The sequence below is a fragment of the Oncorhynchus kisutch genome, linkage group LG10, assembly GCF_002021735.2.
Source record: "Oncorhynchus kisutch isolate 150728-3 linkage group LG10, Okis_V2, whole genome shotgun sequence".
Classification (NCBI taxonomy): domain Eukaryota; kingdom Metazoa; phylum Chordata; class Actinopteri; order Salmoniformes; family Salmonidae; genus Oncorhynchus; species Oncorhynchus kisutch.
The window spans coordinates 13,636,415-13,663,178 of NC_034183.2; the positions used below are offsets into that span (position 1 = coordinate 13,636,415).

At 41.1% G+C, this 26,764-nt stretch overlaps 1 pseudogene; it reads right to left on the minus strand.

The window, feature by feature from the left end:
* Nucleotides 1–202: 202 nt before the first annotated feature.
* Nucleotides 203–19,758, minus strand: LOC109898574 (hyaluronidase-like; annotated as a pseudogene).
* Between the last annotated feature and the right edge of the window lie 7,006 nt (nucleotides 19,759–26,764).

Consider the following 26,764-nt stretch of genomic DNA (forward strand, 5'->3'; position numbering starts at 1 on the left):
TCTGAACTGCTACTATTTGATCAGATTAAATACTTTGTTAATCCTCAACAATTAAATAGTGTATCTTTTACAATCAATTAATGTTAAGTAGTTAATTTATTACCTTACTGAGAGTCAAGTTGCGTGCTTTGTTTACGTCTGGACTTAAGTTAATGACGTGTTTTTCGGGAAAGGGGTCTTCAGACGTACAGGAAGAAAAAAGTCATTGCCTTTTCTCTGGCTCCAGGGGTTTAGGGAGCAGGAGCGACATCAGCTGCATGGAGACATCATGTTGCATCTGAAGTTGTTGGTGTTTAGGCCTTGTAAAGTCTTTGTGTAAGAAGGGGCCTAAGATGTTTACCTCTGCAGTCTCCTTCTCTCCTCTAATCATCTCAGATGAGCCTGATAGTCAGACCACAGAAATGAGAGACCAACAGATAAACAGACAGCTTACAGTAGAAAGTCCATGTCAGAAATGTCCATTTCCTCAACTAGTGCTGTGCAAGCGCACACACACACACACACAATAAATTGTCACCCAGTTTGCTTAGTCTTGAGACACCCTCCTCTTTAATAAAACAGGGTTTATGTGTTTTGTTGATCAATGAAAATATCAGGACTCATGTTGGCAATATTATGACCTTAAGTTAGTTCCCTAAGCTGCCAATAACCATAATCCTTTAACAGTGCTGAACACAAACACATGTCAAACTCATTCACAAACTCTTCTTATGGACATGGGACAATCATTTTGTATTTAAACCATGAACAATAACCAATATATTGCTAAAATTATTTGACAGACACAAGCTCAATTAAATTGAAATATTACCCTTTATGTTTTTGTAATTTCTCCTCATGGTGCATCACAAGTTTCAGGTTCTGGCGGTGGCGCAGGCGCAGGCAACGCAGATAGATGTTTTGATTGAATATTGCCCTGGATCTGTACAGTCCACTTCACCTTGATGTTTACGGGCAACAGCAAAACAATATCTGAGTAAAAACCAGTGTATGACATTTGACCCAGTCAGCTGGCTGAGACCTAGTGTTAATGGTGAATGGTAGTTTTGGAAAGGAGAGGTGGAGAGAAAAAATAGTTAGAGAGATCGCTTCATGCTTAGTTTGTTATAAGCAGACTATTACAGTGGCTAGGCTTCAGTTGTATCCCTCCGAATCCAGTTTGGTATGAGTATAGTGGTGAGGATGATGATGGTGATGATCAAAAGATACCCAAAAGTTATGGAAATGAATCACAAACTCATTGTATGACATGTTCCTGTAAAAACAAACTCACGCATGCACACACACACACACACACACACACACACATTATTCCTCTAAAGTATCCCAAATGTGTATGGGGTTATGGTCCTCATGCCCTTCATGTTGGGCGTTTCTTTCCTGTCTTTCCCCCTGTGGGCCTGTCTGCTTGTATTGGACATGATCATCACACTCCACCAAAAGTCAAGGAGGAAATCTATAGTCTACAGATGCTGTAGCCCATCCCTGTTACTGGATCTGTCTGCAGTCAAAAGCACAACTGCTGCTCTTGATAGTGGGTGTTCAGAATGCTCAGTACTGTTTTATGATTGTTTCAAGACTTATAAATCAACAGAGACTTAAAGGGGAATGGAAACACTTCAGGAAGTAAAGCTGAGCAAAGTGATGCACTCAATCCACCAATAGAGGCTGCTGAGGGGAGGACGGGTCAAAATAATGGCTGGAATGGAGTAAATGGAATGGCATCAGACACATGGTGTTCATGTGTTTGATAACATTCCATTCACTCCATTCCAGCCATTACACTCCATTCCAGACAAAATTATGAGCCGTTTTCAACTCAGCAGCCTCCACTGCAATCCACTAATACTTAACATGTGCTGGTAACTAAGGACAATCTGTACATATACAGTTGAAGTCAGAAGTTTACATACACTTAGGTTGGAGTCATTAAAACTCCTTTTAGAACCACGCCACACATTTCTTGTTAACAAACTATAGTTTTGGCAAGTTGGTTAGGACACCTACTTTGTGCATGACACAAGTATATTTTCCAACAATTGTTTACAAACAGATTATTTCACTGATAATTCACTGTGTCACAATTACAGTTAGTCAGAAGTTTACATACACTAAGTTGACTGTGCCTTTAAACAGCTTGGAATATTTCAGAAAATTATGTAATGTCTTTACAAGCTTCTGATAGGCTAATTGGCATAATTTGAGTCAATTGGAGGTGTACCTGTGGATGTATTTCAAGGCCTACCTTCAAACTCAGTGCCTCTTTGCTTGACATTATTGGAAAATCTAAAGAAACTTTCCTAGACCTCAGAAAAAAATTTGTATACCTCAACAAGTCTGGTTCATCTTTGGGAGCAATTTCCAAACACCTGAAGGTACCACGATCATCTGTACAAACAATAGTACGCAAGTATAAACAACACGGAACCACACAGCCGTCATACCGCTCAGGAAGAAGACGCGTTCTGTCTCCTAGAGATGAACGTACTTTGGTGGGAAAAGTGCAAATCAATCCCAGAACAACAGCAAAGGATCTTGTGAAGATGCTGGAGGAAACAGGTATAAAAGTATCTATATCCACAGTAAAACAAGTCCTATATCGACATAACCTGAAAGGCCGCTCAGCAAGGAAAAAGCCACTGCTCCAAAACCTCCATAAAAAAAGCCAGACTACGATTTGCAACTACACATGGGAACAAAGATCGGACTTTTTGGAGAAATGTCCTCTGGTCTGATGAATCAAAAATAGAACTGTTTGGCCATAATGATCATCGTTATGTTTGGAGGAAAAAGGGGGATCCTTGCAAGCCAAAGAACACCATCCCAACCGTGAAGCACGGAGGTCTGGTGCTGGTGCACTTCACAAAATAGATGGCATCATGAAGAGGGAAACATCTCAAGACATTAGTCAGGAAGTTAAAGCTTGGTCTCAAAAGCTTGGTCGCAAAAAAGTTGTGGCAAAATGGCTTAAGGACAACAAAGTCAATATATTGGAGTGGCCATCACAAAGCCCTGACCTCAACCCTATGGATAATGTGTGGGCAGAACTGAAAAAGCGTGTGTGAGCAAGGTTACATACAAACCTGAATCAGTTACACCAGCTCTGTGTCACGCCTTGACCTTAGTTCCTTTTTTGTGAGTTGGGGTGGGCATTCTATGTGGTTTTCTATGTTTACTTTTCTATGTGTTTGGCCTGGCATGGTTCCCAATCAGAGGCAGCTGTCTATCGTTGTCTCTGATTGACTACCATACTTAGGTAGCCTTTTCCCACCTGGTGTTTGTGGGTAGTTGTTTCCTGTTTTGTGTTTTCACCTTTCAGGACTTTTTCGAATTTCCTTTCTTACTTTCACTTTGTGAATAAGTATTTTTGTGTTCCGTTATAATAAATAATTATGGACACTTACGACGCTGCGTTTTGGTCCGATCCTTCCTACTCTTCATCCGATGACGACGAAGACCGTTACACTCTGTCAGGAGGAACGGGCCAAAATTCACCCAACTTATCGTGGGAAGCTTGTGGAAGGCTACCCGAAACGTTTGACCCAAGTTCAACAATTTAAAGGCAATGCTACCAAAAACTAATTGAGTGTATGTTAACTTCTGACCCATTGGGAATGTGATGAAAGAAATAACAGCTGAAATAGATCATTCTCTACTATTATTCTGACATTTCACATTCTTAAAATGAAGTGGTGATCCTAACTGACCTAAGACAGGGAATTGTTCCTAGGATTGAATGTCAGTAATTGTGAAAAGCTGAGTTTAAATGTATTTCGCTAAGGTGTATGTTAACTTCCGACTTCAACTGTATGTATTTTTGGTATGGGTAGCGCCATCTTAAAATGCCATAGTAATGACTGACAAGTATTCTTTCCTAACAACAGTAGTCAAGCACCCAAGCTAACTGGCTAACATTGGCTAGCTTGCTAGCTATTTCCAGACACTTTATCTCGCCCGAGCAGAACTGGTTGGCTGTTTTTATGTTATCCAGACCGTTAAGGACTGCAACTTTGTAGCTGGCAAAATGTATCCTTTTTTTGACAATGTTTACTGACACCGGCCATGTTCAGTGGGTGTTTAACATGAACATTTGTCAGTTATTCTGCACTCAAGCACACTCAGATGAGAGTGCTCTTAAATCGGAGTAGATAGCCAGAGTAAATTTACCAGCTACGTCTATCAACCGTTGTCGCAGCGACATTTTATTGAAAGGGTGAATTGCATAGTGTAGTCTTTTGTTAAGACATGTAGCTAGCTAGCTAAGTAAACAACAAACCATAATCCCAACTCATGACGTTACTAGCCTGAATGAATCTGCAGGTAGCTAACCAACCAGGTTCAATGTTACCTATCTGACATTAGGCTATAACTAGCAAAGCAAATTGCTCTGAGAACAGAATAATATGATTATATACGTCATGTTAGCGAGCTAGCCAGTTAACTTTGAAATGAAAACAACTTTTTCAAAATTAGAAACGTGCAATATCTGAAAATGTAGCTAGCTAGACTATTTTACCCCATATACATCATGGATGGACGCTTCTCGCGGTCACGGATGCCATCGTTGCCCTTAGTTTGAAGATGTAGTCCAGAGACAGGTGTTTTCTCCATCTCCTTAGCTATCATACTCTAATTCCACTGATTTAAAAACTCGGTCCTCCAGAAGCAACACTTATGCAGTTCTACTACGCAATATATTTGAAAGAAAGCCGCGTTCGACAGGATTACCTACTGACCAGGTCAAATAGACAGAAGCATGCTATTTGGCAGACCAATCTGAACTCATCTCTCGACATGCCCACTCATTATCTCAGCCAATAATGGCTAGTGAGAAGTTTGAGAAATCTTTGTATTTTGTAAGTCAATTTCCTGCAATTCTGCAAATTTCTCCATGGAGCTGAGATAAATATTTGGAGTTTTAAAGGCCCTTTCCTGCAATTCTATTTATTTTGCCATGCAGCATCAAGAAAATGTTGAAATGTTTAAGCACATTTCCTGTGATTCTACATATTCTGCTATGGCTATGTTCTATCTATACTGCTAAATTCATTGTTTTTAGATTTTTCTAATCCCCCTGACTGATTAGCTTTTATTTTGGTGATTGTTAGTTCTCAAATATTATATTATTTAAACATATATAGGGTGTCACGACTCCTACCGAAGGTGGCTCCCCTTCCTGTTCGGGTGGCGCTCGGCGGTCGTCGTCACCGGCCTACTAGCTGATCCTCCCCCCGCCCCCCCTTGCCTGTTTATTAGTTACACCTGTGTTTAGTTAGGTTAATTAGTTGGGCTTTATTATCCAGCCGGCCCGCCTGCTGGGTGTGCGGGATTGTTTTATGTGTACTCTTGTGCACGTCTGTAAGTCCCGGTTTTACGTGTACGTGTGTTGTTCGGGACTGTTTAGTTCCCCTGTGTTTTGGGGCATTTGTTTGAGTGGCGTCGTTTTCACCTGTGTAAAAGACTATCTACCAGCTCCCAGGAAGAACGCCTACATGGTGCCGCAGCGAATCACAAAATGAGACCAGTACTTGCCACACACAACAGCTTTGAATGATGACCCTGTTGCCATGTCCCACACATGTAGTCCACAAAATGTTACAGGAAACGAAGACCCAGAGTTACCTGCTGCAGAGGATAAGTTATTTTGAGTTACCAGCCCAAATGAATAAATAATTAATTGCAGCCCAAATAAATGCTTCACAGAGTTCAAGTAACAGACACATCTCAACATCAACTGTTCAGAGGAGACTGCGTGAATCAGGCCTTCATGGTCGAATGGCTGCAAAGAAACTACTACAAAAGGACACCAATAATAATAAGAGATGTCCTTGGGCCAAGAAATGGACATTAGACCAGTGGAAATCTGTCCTTTGGTCTGATGAGTCCAAATTTGAGATTTTTGCATCCAATCGCTGTGTCTTTGTGAGACGCAGAGTAGGTGAACGAATGATCTCCACATGTGTGGTTCCCACCGTGAAGCATGGAGGAGGAGGTGTGATGGTCTTGGGGTGCTTTGCTGGTGACACTCTGTGATTTATTTAGAATTCAAGACACACTTAACCAGCATGGCTACCCCAGCATTCTGCAGCGATACGCCATCTCATCTGGTTTGCGCTTAGTGGGACTATCAATTGTTTTTAACCAGGACAATGACCCAAAACACACTTCCAGGTTGTTTAAGGGCTATTTGACCATGGAGAGTGATGGAGTGCTGCATCAGATGACCTGGCCTCCACATCATCCGACCTCAACCCAATTGAGATGGTTTGGGATGAGTTGGACCGCAGAGTGAAGGAAAAGCAGCTAACAAGCGCTCAGCATATGCAGTGGAGATTTGAGCATGTACATTCAACAGAAACAACACTAAACAATACATTAATTGCACTATAATGGTGACAAACGGTGCCCACAAACTGTTAGGGCCTACATAAAGCTGTCCCAGCAGCAGAGTCCCAACACCTTACCACTGCTACACCTGGCTATCAGCAGAGCCTTGTCTGGCAGTGAAACAGTTTATTCAGGCTCATTTACTGCCTTTAAAAAAACATAGCTGATATGGCTGACGTGCTTAAACAAATGTGGTTTCTACGGACAATTGAGATGTGCAAACTATGGCATAAGGGGACGACAAGCAGATAAGAGGCAATCCATAATTTTGATTATGACCTTAATGAGCGAGCTAGGACAGACGTACTCAAAATAAACTGCTGCTACTCTCTGTTATTATCTATGCATATTCACTTTAATAACTCTACCTACATATTACCAGTGGTGTGGACTCGAGTAACATGACTTGGAAATATGATGACTTGCAACTCGACTTTGACACCAATGACTCATGGCTTAACTTGGACTTGAGCCTTTTGACTCGACCTGCCTTGATACCCTCTCCAAGCCCAAATATTAGTGGGCTTGGAGAGGTGTGCAGCGCATCAACTCTTCATTTAACAGATTACAGTTTGAATCGGACAGCAGCCAATTGTGCCAGCTGAGAAAAAGTTGCACGTGGCAGTGCAGAGGAACGTCGGCGAGTGAATTCAGATGGAGCCCTTGGAAAGATGATAACCCAAATTATTATTTTCGGATATAAAGACTACGCTGTATCAACAAAAAATGGATTGCATCTTGCAAAACATGCGGGAAGAAAATGACAGACAACTTCCAACTTTGTACTACATTTGAAGCTGCACAAAGAACGGTAAGTCGTGGCGAATATAGCTGACACCTCTATCATTCATAACTTTGCTAGTGTAGCATGTTGGCTAACATAACGTTAAATCAATGAGTCTCCACACAGTCAGTCAGTGCGGCAATGTGATCATTGCACCCAAGACTGAGCTACAACTGGCTAGGCAGTTGGTAGCCTAAATCCTGCCTGATGTTACTGCTGTTCCTAAAACATTGACATATGTTAATGTGTGTGTGTGTGTGTGTGTGTGTGTGTGTGTGTGTGTGTGTGTGTGTGTGTGTGTGTGTGTGTGTGTGTGTGTGTGTGTGTGTGTGTGTAAGGTTGGGCGATTGTGTACAAGCCTACATCGCCCGATTGTGCCCCATAGTTATCCTCGATAGTTGATCACTATTGGGGGGGGGATCTTTCTTATGGCTACCCATGTATTTCCATGGAAATATAAAGTTTATTTGGAAAGTAATAAATATATTTTTTAAAGCGTTCATGATTTGCGTAATTGTAATATACTAACTATTACTCTTGTTAAAAATATGAAATGGTATTACATTTGGTGAAGAGCACATTTTGAATTGTTTAGGACTCGAAACTCAAAGTTTAGGACTTGAGACTTGAGACTTGACTTGACACTCGTTGGTCTTGACTTGGGATTTGACTTGGGACTTGAGTGCTAAGACTTGAAACTTACTTGTGACTTGTAAAACAATGACTTGGTCCCACCTCTGCATATTTCCTCAATTACCTTGACTAACCGGTGCCCCCGCACAGTGACTCTGTACCGGTACCCCTGTAGCCTTGCTGTTGTTATTTTACTGCTTTAATTATTTTTTACTTTTATTTCTTATTCTTATTTATTTTCTTTTTTTTTTACTGCATTTTTGAGGAGGGCTTGTAAGTAAGCATTTTACTGTAAGGTGTGTAACCTGTTGTACTCGGCGCATGTGACAAATAAATTGTGATTTGATTTGATTTAATTATTTGTTCAGCACTTTTGTAATGTACAGCGACAGATTTCAGAACATGGGCCGTTCTTACAGTGTTCTCCCTGTACACAAAGTCAGAACCGTAGCATAAATAAAGGGGCATATGAGCAGACAATGAAAGCTCTTACAATATTAGATGATTACATTTCTCAAAAACAGGTTATAGACCACATGTGCACCACCATGTCAGAACAGTAGGTGAAACTAATACATGAAAATAGACCATTTTAGGACTCACCTTGTTGTGCTGCGTTCAGTTGAACAGGAAGGTGGAGCGGCAGTCCTTTGTGGGCAAATTTTGTCATTAAACTTTGTCATCAAAGTCTGGCATTTTCTGGATTCATGGTGCTTTCAAGACAACTGAGAACTCGAGAAAAAAAAAGTTGAATCATGATGACGTCAGTGATCTTCAGGTCGTAGCTCTAGAAAGAGGCCTGAGTTCCCGATTTACAATTCCGAGTTGGATGAAAGTTCAAAACGTATTTTCCCAGTCGTAGCTCATTTTTTCCTGAGTTTCCAGTTGTCTTGAACACACTAAAGTCAAATTTTCCAGTTCCGAGTTAGCAGTTGTTTTGAGTGCAGCGCAAATCATGCTTCTTTGACAACATGGCCAATAGGAAAAGAGACCATTAACCTTAGACTTGGGACCACACAGCCACTCCACTGAATAGCAGGCGAATGATTGTTTTGCAATTGTTGCAGTTAGCCAATGATTCCTTGTCCAATGGCCAATGAGAACTGATACGTTTCTTCATATGACAATGATTAAAAAGGATTTGCCAGTAGATTGTCGACTTTTTTCATGATGATGACTGCTAGTTAATATTTTGAAAGTATGATGTTGATGATATTGATCAGTCCAATCAATGCTACTGTAGATATAACATGATTTTACTTTTTTAAAAATCTGTGGCCAATGACCTTGAGCCTTCTTGGATGGGCACTTCTAATGTAACTCAATGGCAGCTCCCAAGGGGTTTGAATTTTTCGAGCTCTACCCTTAGACTTGGCAGTGATGTAGTGTCCCCATGAGTGACAGAACACTGAGCCAATCACAGCACAACAATCCGTGTTTTCTGCTGGCTTGCCCCACTACCACAGAAAGCACTGAGCTAGGCTGAAAAACGTGTATTTTGGAGCTCTCTTACTCAAGAAAACAAAAAAGAGAATATGTTTGTCAGCGGCTTTATTAACTCAATGATATATATATATATATATATTTTTTTTTTAACATTGTTTGCAAATTGATATGTGACACGTATTAATGCCAAAATAGCATGCAAATCAGGTGGGGCACTGCCCTGAACGATGGGTTGCCACTGAGCATATGTGGGAACTCCTTCAAGGCTGTTGGAAAAGCATTCTTCATGAAGTTGGTTAAGAGAATGCCAAGAGTGTGCAAAGCTGTCATCAAGGCAAAGGGTGGCTACTTTGAAGAATCTAAAATCTAAAATATATTTTTTAACACTTTTTTGGTTAGTACATGATTCCATATGTGTTATTCCATAGTTTTGATGTCTTCACTATTATTCTACAATGTAGAAAATAGTAAAAAATAAAGAAATACCCTTGAATGAGTAGGTGTGTCCAAACTTTTGACTGGTACTTTACATAGGATGTGGTGTTGTGTTGTAATCAGTGTAACATGTGTCATGCTAATGTACCCATCCTATTACTTGATGGCCCATAGTCCATCAATATGTCATGCAGATGAGCCATTGTCTACTTGACAGATTTAACTGGATATTCATTCAGTCGTCCTGATAGAAATCAATGCTATATATAGGCAGCCAATGTGCTGAATTGGTAAAAAGTAGCTAACTATTTTGGTCGATTACCAACAGTCATTGTTGAATCACAAAGCGTTACAAAAAATATCTTATCTCTCTCAATATTGGGGTCACAATCACAACTTGTGATTTCAGGTTCCCTTGAAATCAGACTGTCTCCACCAGTATCTCCCTGAGTAATACATGTTTTTGTTATGTTACTGCACCGAATTCTATAGCTAGATGCATTTTCTGGGGTGCAGTCAACCACTTAGTCAGCTAACATAATCATCTACAAACCAAACACACTAATGTCAACAATCTGCATATCAAGCTTCAACTAGCTATTTAACATTAGCTAGTTGAATTAATGGCATTGGGCATCTTGTGGGGTTTGTGCAATGTAGCTACATCAGGGATTGGGCATCTTGTGGGGTTTGTGCAGTGTAGCTACATCAGGGATTGGGCAATTTGTGGGGTTTGTGCAGTGTAGCTACATCAGGGATTGGGCAACTGACATCACCCTTTTTGAAGGCCCACGGATCACCTTCCCACTTTTTATTTACTCAGTTGGGATAGAATTAGAATAGTAGAATACACAAAGTGCAATTTTGAAATGTGGTTGTGTATGAGCCGTTTTTCTCTTGTAATGTCAGTCGCTGCAACCGCAAAAACATTTGCTAATTATGTGTACGTACATGACAAATAACATTTGATTTTATTTGAATTAGCCCAGCAGCTAACGCACCTAGCAGGCCCAAAACACAACCCTACACCTACCTACCAGTCCAGTAGAACGGTGGCCATTTTGGCATCACTCTTCCACCATTCAAAATTAATTCCAATGTTTATCCGGTTTCTGTATTGGCCATGAGCAGTCTTTTTCTCACGTATTTTTCTATTTTGCGGTCGAGATGATTCAGATTCAAGAACAGAAAATGATGCTTGTTTCTGTTGTCCCTGCTACAAGGACGATTTATCTGCAAACAAGTTGGTTAGATTATTGGCTTAGTCTGCACTGTGTTTGATTCTGGCGGATGTAATGTTAACCTGTGACTTTCACTTCCTCTCTAGCTCTGGGGCAGCAGGGTCATATGAGTAGGCGGGATTTAACGCAAAGACACTCCTTGCCCAGGCCAGCCCACGGAGGCTCTGGGTTCAACCTCCTTGTTTTTGTTCAAATCATAGAGAATAATAGAGGACACTAGTGGCCAAAAGGCCATTTTAGCAAAGGCAGCCATTGAGGGTTTCCACTATTTTAATATATTCAACTGGCTGGGTGCTCCAATTCCATCGAATGATCCCTCCTGGTGGCCCTGTTGGAGTCATATCATGAGCCAATCATAAGAAACTTGAGTACATTAACATTTCTGTAAAAATATGTAACTTCAATGGGCTGACATCAGAGTTGGGATGTCCCAAGAATCCTGTTTAGACTTTTCCCTGCATTTTGTTCAAAGCCTGTGTGATTCACTTGAGTTACAGTGCATTCGGAAAGTATTCAGACCCGTGACTTTTTCCACATTTTGTTACGTTACAGCCTAATTCTAAAATTGATTCAATTGTTTTTTTCCCTCATCAATCTACAGACAAAGCAAAAACTTTTTTGTTGTTGTGTGCAAACATATTAAAAATAAAAACAGAAATATCACATTTACATAAGTATTCAGACCCTTTACTCAGTACTTTGTTGAAACAAGCGCCTTTGGCAGCGATTACAAGTCTTCTTGGGTATGACGCTAAAAGCTTGGCACACCTGTATTTGGAGAGTTTCTTCCATTCTTCTCTGCAGATCCTCTCAAGCTCTGTCAGGTTGGATGGGGAGTGTCACTGCACAGCTATTTTCAGGTCTCTCCAGAGATGTGTCTTGGCTGTCTTGGCTGTGTGCTTAGTGTCGTTGTCTTGTTGGAAGGTGAACCTTCGCCCCTGTCTGAGGTCCTGAGTGCTCTAGAGCAGGTTTTTGGTCTGACATGCACTGTCAACTGTGGGACCTTATATAGACAAGTGTGTGCCTTTCCAAATCATGTCCAATCAATTGAATTTACGACAGGTCTACTCCAATCAAGTTGTAGAAACATCTCAAGGATGATCAATGGAAACAGGATGCACCTGAGCTCAATTATAAATCTCACAGCAAGGGTCTGAATACTTATGTAAATAAGCTATTTATTTTTTTATTTTCAATACATTTGCAAAAATTCTGAAAACCTGTTTTGGCTTTGTCATTATGGTGTATTGTGCGTAGATTGATGAGGAAAAAAGAGGGTTTGTCACCGGTTAGGCACCGGTTAAGTTGATTAACAAGGAGGAACCTATCTTCTCAAAGGGTCATCTCCACTTCTTTACTGTCATCCTAAAAATGACGTTGTCACGAGTTTGATGTCTAATTTAAACATCTCCATGTATCTGAACTAAAAATTGTATCAAATCAAATCAAATTGTATTAGTCACATGCGCCGAATACCACAGGTTTAGACCTTAAAGTGAAATGCTTAATTACGAGCCCCTAATGAACAATGCAGTTGTTAAAAAATAAAGAGCAGCAGTAAAATAACAATAGCGAGACTATATACAGGGGCATACCGATACAGAGTACATGTGCAGGAGCACCGATTAGTTGAGGTAGTATGTACATGTAGGTAGAGTTATTAAAGTGACTATGCATAGATGACAACAGAGAGCAGCAGTGGCGTAAAGAGGAGGGGGGACAATGTAAAAAGTCTGAGTAGCCATTTGACTAGATGTTCAGCAGTCTTATCGCTTGGGGGTAGAAGCTGTTTAGAAGCCTCTTGGACATATACTTGGCGCTCTGATACCACTTGCCGTGCTGTAGCAGAGAGAACAGTCTATGACTAGGGTGTCCTATAGGAATGAGGTCAGAGACCTGGCCGTGTGGTGCCAGGACAACAACCTCTCCCTCAACTTGATCAAGACAAAGGAGATAATTGTGGACAACAGGAAAAGGAGGACCGAGCATGTCCCCATTCTCATCGTCGGGGCTGCAGTGGAGCAGGTTGAGAGCGTCAAGTTCCTTGGTGTCTACATCACCAACAAACTAACATGGTCCAAGCACACCAAGACAGTTGTGAAGAGGGCTTGACAAAACCTATTCTCCCTCAGGAGACTGAAAAGATTTGGCATGGGTCCTCAGATCCTCAAAAGGTTCTAAAGCTACACCATCGAGAGCATCCTGACAGTTTGCATCACTGCCTGGTATGGCAACTGCTCTGCCTCCGACCGCAAGGCACTACAGAGGGTAGTGCAAATGGCCCAGTACATCACATGGGCCAAGCTTCCTGCCATCCAGGACCTCTATAACAGGCAGTGTCAGAGGAAGGCGTCCAGACACCCAAGTCATAGACTTTTCTCTCTGCTACAGCATGGCAAGTGGTACCAATGCACCAACTCTGGAACCAACAGGACCATGAACAGCTTCTACCCCCAAGCCATAAGACTGCTAAATATTTAGTTTAATATTTAACCAAATAGCTGAATCTGAATTTACACATAAGCTGCTGCTACTGTTTATTATATATCACTTTATTCCTAGTTATATGCACATACGGTATCTACAATCTTAGAATAAAGGGTTCCAAAAGGTTTATTGGCTGTCCCCATAGGAGAAACTTTTTTGGTTCCAGGAAGAACCCTTTTTGGTTCCAGGTAGAACCCTTTTGGAAAAGGGTTCTATATGAAACTGAAAAGGGTTTCCACCTGGAACCAAAAATTGATATTCAAAGGGTTATGCTATGGGAACAACCGAAGAACCCTTTTAGGATCTAGATAGCATATTTTTTTCTAAGAGTGTACCTCAATTACCTCATACCCCTGCACATCAACTCGGTACTGGTACCCTGTGTATATAGCCAAGTTATCTTTACTCTTTTATTATTGCTTGTTTTACTTTGATTTGATTTAATTTTATTTGCGGCGAAGTGAAGTGACAGGATGACCAGTATGTCCCCTAGCAGACAACAGTCCCTGGTCCAGGGTGACCAGTATGTCCCCTAGCAAGGGTGTCATCTGGGGCATCTCACAGTAGACCCCCGTCCAGCCCTGGTAGCATTGGCAGGTGAACTTGTGCTTCATGGCCAGGATGTTGTGGTTGTTAAGTTGGCCACTCACGTGGAAGCTGCGGGCCCGGGTTTCTGCTAATGTAGAAGAAGCGGGATCGGAGGTAGGCCCCCGAGTCGAAGCTCTTCCTCACACACTTGCCATTCTTCTTGTACAGGTCTTGGCTGCACAGCTTGGCTGCTGATGTGACTTTGATGTCATTGTAGCCTAAAGGGCAGTCAATGTACTTCTTCACGGCCAGGCAGTTTTCTGGAGGTACACGTAGACAGGCAGATACACAAACATATAATGCTTCACAGCATAAGTATAGGTGTCACTGTAAGCATAGCTAAAAATAGGTCTGCAGTTAAATGGAAATAGTAGTTATGTTGAATGAACCTTCCTTCTGTCACCCACAGTATGTTCATTACTTCATGTACAGATCTAGGATCTTAATTTGATCCAGTTTGCTACAGCAGAAAAATAATCCTGCATCTACAAGAAATGTCGAATGTTATGTGGATTATAATTCATTTACATTTTTGTAGGGGTTGATATATTTTTAGTTAGGGCAAATCAAGTCTGACATTTAAAGTAGACATTATAAACTTTAGAAGCCTTTTTAAACCTTGAATACACTACAAGTTTGGAATTCCTCTGGGCAGGAAAATTCTCGGCAACAAAAAAGTAATCAAATTAAGATCCTACATCTGTACTAACTATCCTTTGATGCGCTTCTCTTTTCTTCTCTAATTCATTGCCTCTTAAAATGGTAATAGAGGGAATCCAGGCTTAATTATGAAATGTCCCATCTGATACACAGAATGAGTTCGGTAAAAACATATCATCATTTGAATATCATGATTTGAATATTAAATAAATATTAAATAAAATTCCTCCCTTAAGTCCTTCACCCTGTACAGGTGTGGGATCTTAAATGGATCACTCTTTCGTTTCTGAAAATTTGCAGATGAGCTTCATGATTTACATAAATTCACTGATAACTTGCACTAACACACAGTTCTAATAACAGTATTTCACTTTTTATGTAGCCTAATTTTGGCTAGCTAATAGCTTAACCACCGACTAAATGTTCAAATCCTGTTGCTGCAGGATAATTTTTCTGCCACAATACTGGTCAAATTAAGATTCAACATCTGTATATAATGCAAATGAATCCACATCCACACTTCATGTATTACTGATGCGCCTCTTGTAAACAGAATGCAAAAGGACCCACAAAATCCTTTTCGAAAAGAACACCACAGCACTGTCTGTCTGATATAAATCAGGCCATTTCCAAGGCTCCTAATCTCATAAACCACAATGACTGTGCTGAAACATACTATTTTAAGAGACACTGAGAACTGGCTAGGAAGGGAATCCCACGTTGAAAGTGCTTGATGTCCTGTCATGGAACCCTGTAGACACAGGCTGCTCTTGCTTACTGCAGGCAACAAGACATTATTATGTAATTGTAATGATATTTTCTATACTTTAACGTTGAAGCATGGGTCACATGTTTCATGACTCTCAATTTCATGGTTTCTCCCTGGAGTACAGAAAGAGGCACACTTTTTTCTTAACCAGCACTTTCACATCTGGGTTTGATGATTAGTTGAAATCACGTGTTGCCAGAAAGTAACAAAACTGTGCCCCGCTGTGGATCCAAGGGATTCGGGATTAAGAAACCCTACTCTATGGAACATTTTGAGTTCGAGCATCTTCGGAGGAGCCCCAAATACCATTCCCAACGCCCCAAGAGCTGCACTCTCTCCAATAGTGTGGACCAGGTCACTCTAGGAGAGATATAAGAGAAGATGTAACACTCCAAACACATAGAATAGAATAGAAATCCGAAATGGATAATGTTGAGAGGCAGATGGGAGTTGTTGAATGGAGCTGAAGGGTGGGACTAATAACAAGATAAACAATGTAAAACATTGTATATAGGTTCAGAACTTCTGTGAAATAGCACAGTTACAAATAGAAATCAAACTGGATGGACATCAGAAATAGAGGAAGGACTAAGAACAAACAAGAGAGAACTATTGTAAAGTAGACTGTGTCTGTAAAATGTGTATAAGATGTATAAATTGAAGGTAAAAGCAGAAGTGTTTATTAGTTTACTCCAATTGGGGGATCGGCGGAAGGGTTTGCGGGGAATAATAATAAAGGTATATTCTTTAAAAAAGTATGTATGTCTATATAGGTATGTGTATGTATATTTGTGTATATGTATGTCTATATAGGTATGTGTATGTATATATGTATGTCTATATAGGTATGTGTATGTATATATGTATGTCTATATAGGTATGTGTATGTATATATGTATGTCTATATAGGTATGTGTATGTACATATGTATGTCTATATAGGTATGTGTATGTATATATGTATGTCTATATAGGTATGTGTATGTATATATGTATGTCTATATAGGTATGTGTATGTATATATGTATGTCTATATAGGTATGTGTATGTATATATGTATGTCTATATAGGTATGTGTATGTATATATGTATATATGTATTTCTTCTTTTTTTTCACCTTTATTTAACCAGGTAGGCTAGTTGAGAACACCTTTATTTAACCAGGTAGGCTAGTTGAGAACAAGTTCTCATTTGCAACTGCGACCTGGCCAAGATAAAGCATAGCAGTGTGAACAGACAACAACACAGAGTTGCACATGGAGTAAACAATAAACAATGAACAAGTCAATAACATCGTAGAAAAAAATTATCTATATACATTGTGTGCAAAAGGCATGAGGAGGTAGGCAATAAATAGGCCATAGGAGTGAATAATTACAATTTAGTAGATTAACACTGGAGTGATAACTGATCAGATGAACATGTGCAGGTAGAGATACTGGTGTGCAAAAGAGCAGAAAAGTAAATAAAATAAAAACAGTATGGCGATGAGGTAGGAAAATTGGGTGGGCTATATACCGATGGACTATGTACAGCTGCAGCAATCGGTTAGCTGCTCAGATAGCAGATGTTTAAAGTTGGTGAGGGAGATAAACGTCTCCAACTTCAGAGATTTTTGCAATTCGTTCCAGTCGCAGGCAGTAGAGAACTGGAAGGAAAGGCGGCCAAATGAGGTGTTGGCTTTAGGGATGATCAGTGAGATACACCTGCTGGAGCGCGTGCTACGGGTGGGTGTTGCCATCGTGACCAGTGAACTGAGATAAAGCGGAGCTTTACCTAGCATAGACTTGTAGATGACCTGGAGCCAGTGGGTCTGGCGACGAATATGTAGCGAGGGCCAGCCGTCTAGACCTTACAGGTCGCAGTGGTGGGTGGTATAAGGTGCTTTAGTAACAAAACAGATGGCACTGTGATAAACTGCATCCAGTTTGCTGAGTAGAGTATTGGAAGCTATTTTGTAGATGACATCGCCGAAGTCGAGGATCGGTAGGATAGTCAGTTTTACTAGGGTAAGTTTTGCGGCGTGAGTGAAGGAGGCTTTGTTGCGAAATAGAAAGCCAACTCTAGATTTGATTTTGGATTGGAGATGTTTGATATGAGTCTGGAAGGAGAGTTTGCAGTCTAGCCAGACAACTAGGTACTTATAGATGTCCACATATTCTAGGTCGGAACCATCCAGGGTGGTGATGCTAGTCGGGAATGCGGGTGCAGGCAGCGAACGGTTGAAAAGCATGCATTTGGTTTTACTAGCGTTTAAGAGCAGTTGGAGGCCACGGAAGGAGTGTTGTATGGCATTGAAGCTTGTTTGGAGGTTAGATAGCACAGTGTCCAAGGAAGGGCCAGAAGTATACAGAATGGTGTCGTCTGCGTAGAGGTGGATCAGGGAATCGCCCACAGCAAGAGCAACATCATTGATATATACAGAGAAAAGAGTCGGCCCGAGAATTGAACCCTGTGGTACCCCCATAGAGACTGCCAGAGGACCGGACAACATACCCTCTGATTTGACACACTGAACTCTGTCTGCAAAGTAGTTGGTGAACCAGGCAAGGCAGTCATTAGAAAAACCGAGGCTACTGGGTCTGCCGATAAGAATATGGTGATTGACAGAGTCGAAAGCCTTGACCAGGTCGATGAAGACGGCTGCACAGTACTGTATTTTATCGATGGCGGTTATGATATCGTTTAGTACCTTGAGCGTGGCTGAGGTGCACCCGTGACCTGCTCGGAAACCGGATTGCACAGCGGAGAAGGTACGGTGGGATTTGAGATGGTCAGTGATCTGTTTGTTGACTTGGCTTTCGTAGAGATCTTAGAAAGGCAGGGCAGGATGGATATAGGTCTGTAACAGTTTGGGTCCAGGGTGTCTCCCCCTTTGAAGAGGGGGATGACAGCGGCAGCTTTCCAATCCTTGGGGATCTCAGATGATACGAAGGAGAGGTTGAATAGGCTGGTAATAGGGGTTGCGACAATGGTGGCGGACAGTTTCAGAAATAGAGGGTCCAGATTGTCAAGCCCAGCTGATTTGCATTGGTCCAGGTTTTGCAGCTCTTTCAGAACATCTGCTATCTGGATTTGGGTAAAGGAGAAGCTGGGGAGGCGTGGGCGAGTAGCTGCGCTGTATGCATGCGTGTATGGATATATATATTTACCCAAAAAATATGGGGGATTGGAAATTATGCAGACAATTACATTGGAAGCAACATTCTTTCCGCAATATTAAGCTGATCCTCCCTCTAAAATTTATTTTACAAATAAAATTAAAATTAAAATTAAAAACACTCCAAACCCAGTCTTCCCCTCAAGTCAGAGTATGTTGAGGTCAATGCTTGCTCCCGCTCCAGTGTCCAGTATTCGTTGATATAACATTTTTATGTTTTACCTCTTGACCCCTGAATGTCAGAATAGACATCATGGCCCAGTCTAGAACCAGCCCCTAGCAGCTACTCTCAATAGGCACTTTTATACACCTTAAAGGTTTAGATAGGTAAGCAATATCCCACCCAGGCAATCAGAGGGAAAGGTGAAATGTTATATTGCTTATAAGTAACTATCCAGTACTTTCAGATTTACTTAAGTACTTAGGGGTTAGGGACTAGGTTTTTTCCCTGGACAACACCCAGGTGTTGTAAATCAATTAAAGGTCATCTGAGGTCTCGTAGCTGAGACTGTGCATTCCATTCATAGACCTGTGACAGTTCTAGAAGCTTCAGTTGATTAATAGCTTTTTATCCACCACACTGACTAGGGGGCAAAACATGGGGGGAGACGAGACAAGTTTCTTGACAGAGAAATGCAGAGGTTAGGTAGTTTATCACAATGACTGACAGGCAATAAAACACTTGCCACAATGAGAAAAATAGCTAACTTAAGAAAATGTGTTGGAATATTTATCCTTGTCCTAACCACTATTTTTGCTCTTGAACCAACAGCAACCGAAGATATGTTTCCCAATATCACCAGTGTTTAGTAATCCTTCTCACCTCTGAGAGGACTGTGAAGGTGTAAGCATAGAAGAGTCTGTAGTAGACAAACACAGGCAGAGTGAAGTCAGCGTGTGTGATGGACGCCTCTGACTGGGTAGTGAACGAACTTGATGGTGTTGGCCGTGGACTTGAGTTCGTAGTAGGGACACGGAAGGGTAGAGGGCTGTGCTCTCACTTCAAAGCCACACCAGGTGGTCATTATGGATGTGCTCCACGTTAGACATTCACTCTTGCAGCGATGCAAGTGTGTCTTGACGCCTTAGTTTTTGAGGTAAGGGAACAGTTTGAAGCCCCAGAGGCCGTCAGGTCGTCAGCTTTCATCTAACAGTAGAGTGTTGTTCATCAAATAAAATCAAACCAAATCTAATTTTATTGGTCACATACACATGGTTAGCAGATGTTATTGCAAGTGTAGTGAAATGCTTGTGCTTCTAGTTCCGACAGTGCAGCAATATCTAACAAGTAATCTAACAATTCCACTACAACTAGCTAATACACACAAATCTAAGTAAAGGAATGGAATGAAGGCCTGTCCAGCCTCCTTGACCTCCTTTACCACCTTGATCCACACCATGATGAAGGGCCAGGGGGCGTTCCACACACTATGAAGGGACGGTGAGGCCAGAGGAGCCTGGGCATGCGTCATCTGCTCACCACCGGCTCTTTCCCTGACCCCAACCCACAACCCCACCACCAGCTGACAGCAGCCAATCAGCGGCATCGCCCACATGGATCAATATGTCATCCTATCCCACATCAAAAGGGAAAAGGACAGGAGAGAAATCACATCTTTTTGCGGGGAAAAGTAAACACATATTGGGCTTAAGTGGGGTTGGTGAATGGACATGTGAGTGAGGGTCACTGAGCTGCACTGCTCAAGATTCCATACACTGTTCTTCTCAGAGAAAGGTGTCATTTCACTTGTCAAGCTCTGTGAAGTCTGCCGGGCTTGGTTTGTCATGTACATGTATGCCTACATTTCCCTAACACAGACATATTGAGTTGGCCTTCATTAATCAAATAAAATAAAATAAAATTGTATTTGTCACATTCACGTGTTTAGATGTTATTGCGGGTGTAGCAAAATGCTTGTGTTCCTAGCTACAACAGTGCAGTAATATCTAACAAGTAATATCTAACAATACACACAATCTAAAGTAAAGAAATGGAATTAGAATATCTAAATATTTGGACGAGCAAAGTCATAGCGGCATAGACTAAGCTACAGTTGAATAGGATAGAATATAGTATATACATGTGAGATGAGTAATGCAAAATATCTGAGCATTATTAAAGTGACTAGTGTTCCATTATTAAAGTGGCCAGTGATTTCAGGTCTTTGTATATAGTTATGGCTATTTAACAGTCTGATGATCTTTTTGGCCTTCCTGTGACATCGGGTGCTGTAGGTGTCCTAGAGGACAGGTAGTTTGCCCCCGGTGATGTGTTGGGCAGACCGTACAACCCTCTGGAGAGCCCTGCGGTTGCGGGCGGTGCAGTTGCTGTGCCAGGCGGTGATACAGCACGACAGGATGCTTTCAATTGTGCATCTGTAAAAGTTTGTGAGGGTTTTAGGTGCCAAGCCAAATTTCTTCAGCCTCCTGAGGTTGAAGAGGTGCTGTTATTGTGACCACAGTAAAGATATTTACATATCAAAGTGGGCCTTAATAAGAACTATTGTGTCTGTTGTATTTTGACAATGATTCCGCACACATGCATACCAACACACACACACTCCCTATCTCACACACACACACTCATTCTCACTCTCACACACACACACGTTGGTTTTACTATCCAATTTATTCCCATTCAAAATTATATTTTCCCTAACCCTAAACATAACCCTTAACCAAACCCTTAAGCCTAACATTAACCCTAAGCCCAAATCTCTAACCCTAAAACTAAACCTAACCCTAATCCCAACCCCTAACCTTAATTCTAACCCTAACCCTAAACCTAACCCCTAAGCCTAAAATAGCATTTTTTTGTCTTGGGGACCTGCGAAATGTCCACACCTGTCAAATTGTCCATGTTTTACTATCCTTCTGAGGACTTTTGGAACCCAAAAAGATAGTAAAGTGGACCACACACACACATGGGCACGCACATTATTTTCTAGAAAACTCTTTCCAGTTTCTTATGTAAGATCCCCCCACATCTAATTGCAATTGGCGCCCTCTCCCTTTGCAGTTCCCTTTTTCCGAGTGCAGAGAGAAAAACCATGACCCCACTCTCGGGATACATGGCTACTGAGGTTGTCTCCAAGAGAGACATGGAAAGTCAGCAGTCATTTTCGCCCACCGCTAACACGGAGCAGGAGAAAGGGAAACCACTGATGGGAATGTGATTGCTCCATTAATTTAAGAATTCACTCACTCCTAGGAAAGCAGCTTTGTATGTACAGGCAACGGGCTCATTGTATGTTGTCAAATCAAATCAAATCCTATTGGTCACATACACATATCTAGCAGATGTTTTTGCGGGTGTAGCGAAATGCTTGTGTTCCTAGCTCCAACAGTGCAGTAGTATCTAACAGTGCAGTAGTCTAAAAAAGAATTCACAACAATACACACAAATCTAAAAGTAAAAGAATGGAATTAAGAAATATATAAATATGAGATAGACAATAATCAAGATAGATTTCGGTATAATTTTGACCAGTAACTGATTCTGGGGGATTTTCAAACTTATTTTGTTATTCATAAATGTTTCAAACCAGAAAGAACCATATGGTTGTTGATGTTTTGGGTAATTAACTACTGTGCCACTCCACAGAATTCCTGAAAATGAATATGTAGTTATAACTGAAGAGGAAAAGGCTTTAGGCAGGGCGTCCTGTACCATGCTTTGACGGTCAAACTGTATAGTAATCACTGCCCAAGACAAACAGTCTGTGGTGAAGTCTCTCAGGCCGTCCTCAAACCACAAAGAGTCATAGTGCCTCCAGAAACACCACTCGTCCTGGCCACTAAAAAGACCCCCCCCCCCCCAAAAAAAAAACGGACAAAAACGGTCAAAACGGACAAAAGACTCCACATTTGATGTCATGTCTTTCCTCAAAGAGACACAATTGCACTCAAATGGGAGCCAAGTTTCCTGACTGTGCTGATTGATTCCAGATGAATGTAGCAGTGGTGAACTTTGAGAATGGAAGCTAACCTTTCTCTTAAAACTTCAATGAGCAGACGAAGCAACTATCCTAAACACTTGCTATAGGATAGCATGATCTGTCCGTGTACATAGGGACTATGTTCAATCAGTCATTATAAAAATGTTATACATTATTCTCTATTAGTGTCATTACTTAGCAATACTGACAGTTATGTATTGTATCATCACAAGCTTTCAGTTCATATATCTTTCATACTTTGACATATGAACTGCAATTTTGCACGGAAAATAATCAGCAAACTATTTGAATTTGTTCCCATAAAATACTGGGAGCAGCTAAAATGAAATGAGTACCTCATCAATAGTTTGTGGTAAGAAAAGAATATATATACTGTGTGTGTATATATGTGGCATATCGTCACCATGTGTGTTCAATTGTCATATACAGTGCCTTGCGAAAGTATTCGGCCCCCTTGAACTTTGCGACCTTTTGCCACATTTCAGGCTTCAAACATAAAGATATACAACTGTATTTTTTTGTGAAGAATCAACAACAAGTGGGACACAATCATGAAGTGGAACGACATTTATTGGATATTTCAAACTTTTTTAACAAATCAAAAACTGAAAAATTGGGCGTGCAAAATTATTCAGCCCCTTTACTTTCAGTGCAGCAAACTCTCTCCAGAAGTTCAGTGAGGATCTCTGAATGATCCAATGTTGACCTAAATGACTAATGATGATAAATACAATCCACCTGTGTGTAATCAAGTCTCCGTATAAATGCACCTGCACTGTGATAGTCTCAGAGGTCCGTTAAAAGCGCAGAGAGCATCATGAAGAACAAGGAATACATCAGGCAGGTCCGAGATATTGTTGTGAAGAAGTTTAAAGCCGGATTTGGATACAAAAAGATTTCCCAAGCTTTAAACATCCCAAGGAGCACTGTGCAAGCGATAATATTGAAATGGAAGGAGTATCAGACCACTGCAAATCTACCAAGACCTGGCTGTCCCTCTAAACTTTCAGCTCATACAAGGAGAAGACTGATCAGAGATGCAGCCAAGAGGCCCACACCATCCCCACTGTCAAACATGGTGGTGGCAGCATCATGGTTTGGGCCTGCTTTTCTTCAGCAGGGACAGGGAAGAGTTATTATAGTTATAGTTATTATATCGCAATTACATTAATTGTACAGTGTTTACAGTAACATTTGTGCAACAAAACTGTGTATCCTAAAGTGTGTGTGTGTGTTTGTGTGTCCGGATGTGTGCATGTTTGGGAGGGTGCGCAGGTGTGAGTGCATGCATGTGTCCTGGCCAGCACTGCACTGTCTGTGGATCTTTAGTCAATGTGTTAATGTACTTCTGGGGGAGCTGGGATGGCGTGAGGTTGAATGTTGAAAAGAACGAGTGTGGAAATAAAAGTAAACATGTGGAGACACTAATCTGCACCACAGTGCTGGGCAGAACAGATGAGTCAGACTCTCTCTCTGCTTATTTTGGATCCAACGCTAGTCTAGTCAGCATCCAGGGAGATGTTTATTGATGCTATCCCTGTGATCTGCATATCATGTGTAAGGTCTTTCCACCGTGTGTGTCTGTGTTCCTATCTGTGTAATCATGGCTCTGAAACCGGTTGGCCTTGATGAAAGCAGGCTATTGTCGGCCTGTCATGAACTTGATGCACTTGTCACTATTCCAGTTCTCATTAACATTATAACAAACTGTGCTCTAATAACACCCTCCCTACATAATTCACACATGAAATTGTGCACGCACGGTATGCATGTACACCACCACCCATGAACTCATTTGTGGGCTGTTCAAAAGCTTTGATCCAGTCTTCAAATCTTGTGGTCTTTCTACCCCCCTCTTCAGTTTGGTGAATATAATTCCCATATGTGATGGTGGTTGTATTCATATTCCCTACCAGTTCATCTACTGTGGCACCATACTTTTGTCTCAATACGTCATCTCTGAGTTTCAATCTTAATGATCCTGCAAGTCTTAAATATTATCATTATCAGATGCTGCAAATTTGACCCCCTGAATGATATGTACTGTAAGGCCTGTGAAACGAAAAGCTGTAGAAGTGAATATGTCTTATGATAGAAATAAGCTTGATCTGAGCTGTGCTTACTACTTCGTTATTTTTTTAATTATTATTTTGATCTTTATTTAACCAGGAAGGGCTCTTTGAAATTTGAAATCTCTTTTTGAAGAGCGTCCTGGCCAAGATAGGCAGCACCAAGTCATTACACAATTATAGACAGACAACATGAAAAACAACAAGTAATCTATTAAAAAAAGCATAGAAATCAAAGGACTATAAGGAAATCATAAAACAACAAATTAAAACATTGACAGGTCTATCATGACACAAGGCGAGACCCAGATGCAGACACAGGAGGCAGATGGTTGGAGTCATACAATGTTTATTAATCCAAAAGGTGTAGGCAAGAGAATGGTCATGGACAGGCAAAAGGTCAAAACCAGATCAGAGTCCCGGAGGTACAGAGTGGCAGACAGGCTCGTGGTCAGGCAGGCAGGAACAGAGTCCAGAAACAGGCAAGAGTCAAAACCGGGAGGACTAGAAAAAGGAGAATATCAAAAAGCAGGAGAACGGGAAAACCGCTGGTTGACTAAGAAACATACAAGACGAACTGGCACAGAGAGACAGGAAACACAGGGATAAATACACCAGGGAAAATGAGCGACACCTGGAGGGGGTGGAGACAATCACAAGGACAGGTGAAACTGATCAGGGTGTGACAAGGTCAAGGAATCAGCTTCAAAATCCTTCATCAATTATTTAAAAACACCAATCGGGATATAATACCACGAGTAAGACTTAGCTATGATCTAAAGCAGGGGTACTCAACTCTTATCCTATGAAGTCCAGAGCCTGGTGGTTTTCCGTTCTACCTGATAATTAAATCAGTCCCTGATTCGACGGGAACAATGAAAACAAGCACTGGAACTGGCTTCGAGGTCCAGAGTTGAGTTTGAGGGATCTAAAGTCTCACATACCTCTTTCCAAGCTTCTACTGATCTAGTCTTGTCCTGTGGATCCTGAGGCACATGTCCAGGTCCTCTTGAAACGATAAGTGTCAAACGATGATCTCCTCTCTCCTAGATGCCTCTTTATATGTGTTTTTGGGGTGCAGCAGTGCCCTTCACTTTGGAGCCCCCCTGGGTCCCTTGGTATCTATGTGGCCAGAGATGCCCCTGTTTTGTTGGCTTGGCACCTCCTCATTGACCTGGCTAAGTCAGGCAGTGGAGATGGCACAAAGGCCAGGCACAGGGGTGCCGAGTGCAGAGAGAAAAATAGAGGGGACCCATCTCTAGCAGTCGCTCTCACTCTGCTAACTATCTCTTCTCAACTGGAGGATTTTAACCAAAGAGTGTTATGTTTCAAACATGAAAACAGATGGCATGTATCATAATGAACTTCATCAAATGGTCAATGGCTTCAGTTCAAAAGAGACCTGTTACAATGTAACAAAGCTTTTTAATATTTTTTTACACAGAATTTGTGTACTGTTAAAACCCACGACTACATCTACAAGGTAGACTCCGCACACAGGTACAGTAGATGCTTTCAGTTTTCAGGAAAGGAAATGTGTGGCTAAGGTGCATATGGATAAGGTGCAACGTGGGTAAGGTGTAGAATATTACCATGGACGACCATTGTAATAAGGTGTAGAATATTACCATGGACGACCATTGTAATAAGGTGTAAAATATTACCATGGACGACCATTGTAATAAAGTGTAGAATATTACCATGGACGACCATTGTAATAAGGTGTGGAATATTACCATGGACGACCATTGTAATAAAGTGTAGAATATTACCATGGACGACCATTGTAATAAAGTGTAGAATATTACCATGGACGACCATTGTAATAAGGTGCAGAATATTACCATGGACGACCATTGTAATAAAGTGTAGAATATTACCATGGACGACCATTGTAATAAGGTGCAGAATATTACCATGGACGACCATTGTAATAAAGTGTAGAATATTCTAACAGACCATATGGCAGAAATCATGGTACAGTCAGAGTTCATCTTTATTTCAACAGTTCTGAAAATAGCTCTCACAGCAGTTGCATGTGCTTTTCATAATGTAAAGCACCCAAGAAGTCTACTAAATCTACAATCTATTTACAAAAGTTATGGGCATGTCACACAAACATATGGACTACATGAGAAAGTAGGAAT